Source organism: Lepus europaeus, chromosome 3, assembly GCF_033115175.1.
Source record: "Lepus europaeus isolate LE1 chromosome 3, mLepTim1.pri, whole genome shotgun sequence".
Classification (NCBI taxonomy): domain Eukaryota; kingdom Metazoa; phylum Chordata; class Mammalia; order Lagomorpha; family Leporidae; genus Lepus; species Lepus europaeus.
In genome coordinates, this window is record NC_084829.1 from 30227266 (window position 1) to 30232414 (window position 5149).

At 45.4% G+C, this 5149-nt stretch overlaps 1 pseudogene; it reads left to right on the plus strand.

Annotated features, from left to right (window-relative positions):
• Nucleotides 1–4642: 4642 nt before the first annotated feature.
• Nucleotides 4643–5149, plus strand: LOC133756461 (olfactory receptor 2H2-like; annotated as a pseudogene).

The following is a 5149-nucleotide window of genomic DNA, read 5'->3' on the forward strand; positions in this document are numbered from 1 at the left end:
TCTGTATTCCACATGAAGCAGTAAACTGTTAATTCTATGAAGTCTGTGAAGACTTAAGTATTTATATTGTAATTCCAGAAGCATCCAATATGACTGAAGACTACACAAAGACATAAGCAATAATGGCACAGTTAAATCCTCCAAAAAATTATCATGTTCATAAATTATCTTGTTCATAAGCCAGAAAACATCATTATAATTAACAATTATAGAACTCTAGAAATTAATCAAAAGCATGCTGCAATCTGAAGAATGTTCATTCGAGGATAATGACTGGGTCTCAGTAAGAACACTCAGTTCTATGGAATGACTTTGTCATAGCCACCTTCCACCTCCCAAGCTCCACGGGAGCCTCCACAGCACAAATCATGGTAAAAACTAGCAGACAGAAAATCATTGGAAGGACCACAGGGTGTCAGATCCTTCAACGTCCTACTTAAAGAAAATTGTCATTATTTTACTTGTCTGGTTGTTTCCCAGAACTTACAAAACTAAGAGCTTTACTGAGACAGAATAGCCATTTTCTGGGGAAATATTAGCTAAAGAAAATAGGCTGCCTGCAGTTGTAAATAATAGTTGGGACAAAGAGGCTAATCAAAAAGTTTAAATGGGAATGCCACAGAATAAGATGTCTCTCAGGGGCAGTCTGGGGAAGTTTCTTTGGTGGTCCAACGGCTCCAAGCAGAGCTCCAGGTCAGCATGGGGGCTTCGTGGTGACTGTCCAGCAGGAACACAGCAAGGGCCTGTGGCCAGTGAAAAGGGTATCCACGTGGAGGCCACAGCTCTGGGCACCATACCTTCCCACTACCCCCAGACAGAGAAGCTAGGGATCCACCCTCTGGGGCCAGGCCCCATTCTGCACTCTGGGGGCTCCAGCACCCCGTAGAATTAAATTCCTATAGAATACCTTTAGCTTTCGATCTCTGCAAACTACAGGACCTCCGAATTCCTCACCATGAGGGTGAGAGTATAGACCAGCTCCACCAGGCAAGGGGGCACTGCAGTGACAGTTCTCAGGAGTGGGACCCTTGAGTCCCTGCACCCCAGAGTGGGGCAACTGGTGCTGATCATGCTACTATGGTCCCTTGAGGAGCCCTTGGGGAGGTGGCCTCTTTCCAATGCTCTATTTGGACTTGTTCAATAAAAGGTAGTGTATATTTCTCTTATTTGTTTATTTGAAAGGCAGAGTTACAGAGAGGCAGAGAGAGAGAGAGAGAGAGAGAGAGAGAGAGAGGTCTCTCATGCACTGGTTCACTCCCCAGTTGGCTGCAATGACCAGAGCTGGGCCAATCCAAAGCCAGGAGCCAGGAGCTTCTTCCAGGTCTCCCACTTGAGTGCAGGGGCCCAAGGATGTAGGCCATCTTCTACTGCTTTCCCAGGCTATAGCAGAGAGCTGGATGGGAAGTGGAGTAGCTGGGACTAGAACTGGCACCCATATTGGATGCCGGCACTATAGGCTGCGGCTTTTACCCGCTACGCCACAGCGCCGGCCCCCAGAACTTATATTTTTTTTATTTTTATTTATTTGAAAGTCAGAGAGACAAAGAAAAAACAAAAACAAAGAAAGGCAGGCAGACAACTTTCATCCACTGGCTCACTCCCTAAATGCCTGCAACAGCTGCAGTTGGGCCAGGTTAGTACCACAAACTAGGAACTCAGTCCAGGTTTCCCAAAGGGTGTAAGGGACCATAGTTTATCACCTGGATGCTGCCTGTGTTGTGATGATGTTCCCAGGCAACATGACCTCCTCAGTGACCCACAACCATGAACAAAAAAACCGCAAAAAGAAAAATTTATGCATGGTTAGAAGGGAGTGAACTTTTGTTCTTAGGGCCATTGTAGGAAAAGTAATTAATAGCCTCACTGTTTACATCTCCCTGAATATAGATAACATCAAAAATGGGAATGTAGGGTACCACATCTTTTTTTTTTTACAGGCAGAGTTAGACAGTGAGAGAGACACAGAGAGAAAGGTCTTCCTTCTGTTGGTTCACCCCCACAAATGGCCGCTACAGCGGGTGCACTATGCCAATCCGAAGCTAGGAGCCAGGTGTTTCTTCTTGGTCTCCCATGTGGATGCAGGGCCCAAGCACTTGGGCCATCCTCCACTGCCCTCCCGGACCACAGCAGAGAGTTAGACTGGAAGAGGAGCAACCGGGACTAGAACCCGGGGTGCTGGCGCCGCAGGGGGAGGATTAGCCTAGTGAGCCGCGGTGCCAGCCACACCTCTTTTAATCAATGATCAAGTCTGTTAACTATTACCTGATGTTCTTCAATTTTTAAAGCAGCATTCTCTGACTTCCAAGGTGATTGATAACCGCACATTAACTCTACTGTTTAAATCTGTTTCAGTGTGTGTACTCATCCTGTAACCAAACAGCCCTGTGGAACAGCCAGAACAGGCAACTGACGATTGTCTCCAGGCTTAAATCCTCGGTTCGACAGCTGAATAAAACTAACTTTGGAGGCTGGCACTGTGGCGTAGTGGGTAAAGCCATCACCCACAATGTTTGCATCCCATATGGCCACCGGTTGGAAACCCAGATGCTCCACTTCCAATTCAGATCTCTGTTATGGCCTGGGAAAGCAGCAGAAGATGGCCCAAGTCCTTGGGCCCCTGAACCCACGTGAGAGACCCAGAAAAAGCTCCTGGCTCGTGGTTTCGAATCGGCTCAGCTCCAGTCATTGCAGCCATTTGAGGACTGAACCAGTGGATGAAAGATCTCTCTCTCTCTCTCTCTCTCTCTCTCTCTCTCTCTCTGCCTCTGCTTCTCTGTAACTCTGCCTTTCAAATAAATAAATAAATCTTTAAAAAAATCTTTAACTTTGATTTCCCAATGAGACTCACACTTATTTTCAGTTAAAAACAGGGAGCTGGAATCAAAAGCAGAGCCCAGCCTCCAACCCAGGTGCTCCAATGTGGGATGTGGGCATCCTTACTAGCACCTTACCCACTGTGCTAAACCTTTCTGCCCATGCAAATATGTACTGGGTTCCATATAAAATAAATAATAATGATTCCAGCGGATGGCGTTGTTGCATTGTAGGTAAGACTGCCGCCTGCATATGGGAGCCAGTTCTTGTCCCAGCTGCTCCATTTCCAATCCAGCTTCCTGTCAGTGGCCTGGGAAAGGCATCAGAAAATGGCCCAAATGCTTGGGCACCTGCTACCCACATGGGAGACCTAGAAGAAGCTCTTGGCTTCAGCCTTGCCCAGCCCTGACCATTGCAGCCATCTGGGGAGTGAACCAGCAGATGGAAGATCTCTCTTTCTCTGTCTCTCTCTCCCTCTGCAGCTCTGACTTTTAAATAAACAGATAAATATTTAAAAATAATAATGATTCTTTAAAAATAATATTCTTTAAAAATAATAATGATAAATCTTTAAAAATAAATAATAATACAGCATTGTGGCCCAGCAAGTTAAAACCGCTGCCCATGTGGGCACAAGTTCAAGTCCCACATGCTCCACTTCCTATCTACCTCCTTACTAATGTGCCTGGGAAAGCAACAGATAATCACCTAAGTACTCCTACCATATATGTGGGAGGTCCAGATGGAGTTCCAGGCTCCTGGCTTTGGCCTGGCCCAGCCCTGGCCATTGAGGCTATTTGGGAAGTTAATCAGCAGATGGGAGACCTGTGTGTGTGTGTATGTATGTGTGTGTGTAACTTGGCCTTTCAAATAAATAAGTAAATCTTTTTGGGGCCAGCGCTGTGGCAGTGGATAAAGCCACCGCCTGCAGTGCCGGCATCCCATATGGGCACTGGTTTGAGTCCCAGCTGTCCACTTCCAATCCAGCTCTCTGCTATAGCCTGGGAAAGCAGTGGAAGATGCTTGGAGTCCTTGGACCCCTGCACCCACGTGGGAGACCTGGAAGAATCTCCTGGCTCCTGGCTTCGGATCTGCACAGCTCTGGTCATTGCAGCCAACTGGGGAGTGAACCAGCAGATGGAAGACCTCTCTCTCTCTCTCTCTCTGCCTCTCCTTCTCTCTGTGTGCGTAACTCTGACTTTCAAATAAATAAATAAATCTTTTTAAAAAGTAAATCTTTTGTAAAATTCCTACAAAAGATATTACTGAGAGCATCAACAAAATAGAAATATGGACTGCACATAGATATCAGTACTGCATGCATTCCAAGTTTTTAAATTTTTATTGCAAAATGTTTAGGAGATCATTTTGTTTTAACAAAAGCATCCTGAAATATTAAAGAGTAAAATGGTATGAAGTACACAGTCTACTCCCTCATGACTCAGAGTAAAAATGATAATATGCAAACACACTGAGGGAGAATGATAGTGCAAATGAGAGAAAATACAAAAAATTGGTGAGTCGTGATAAATATTACATAAAAGTCCTTGGAACTACTCTTGAAAACTTCCTATAAGTTTGAAATTAATTCAAATTAAAAAGTTTTTAACTGCATATGAAGAAAATTAACCACACATTATGCAAAATAAAAACTCTATTTAAATGTCCCAAGTGCAACATGGTGTACTTCAACTACTAATTTTCATATTATATGACAAAGAAAGGTTGAAATCAGTCTATTTCAGGATGAACAGGAGAAGCAGAGAGAAATTTCTACTTGATGTGACCTCATAAGTACCCAGAGTTTTGTACAATCGCTTGCCATACCATGGTGGAAGAGGCCTTGGTCAACCAGAGCTCTGCAGTGGATTTCCTCCTTATGGGTTTCTCTAAACACCCAGGTATAGAAAAATTTACTTTCATTGTTGTGTTGATTTCCTATCTCCTGACCCTAGCAGGCAACACACTCATCATGCTGCTGCCTCCTAGGCACCAGGCTCCGCCTTCCCATGCACTTTCTCCTCTCCAACCTCTGCTTCTTGAACCTTTACTTCAGGTCCTTTATCCTCCAGATGCTGTTCAGCCTCCAGACACCGGCCCCTAAGAAACCAACAGCTTCCTGAGCTGCTCAGTGCAGCTCTTCATCGTCCCGGCCCTGGGGACCACTGAGTGCATCCCACTGGCAATGATGGTCCTTTGACAGCTTTGTGGCTATCTGCCAGCCCCTCCACCATGTCACCATCATCCACCCCCACCTCTGCCAGCAGCTGATATCTGGGTCTGGATTGTGTGTCAAGTCAAAACCATAGTTCAAACATCACCCACGCTCTGCCTG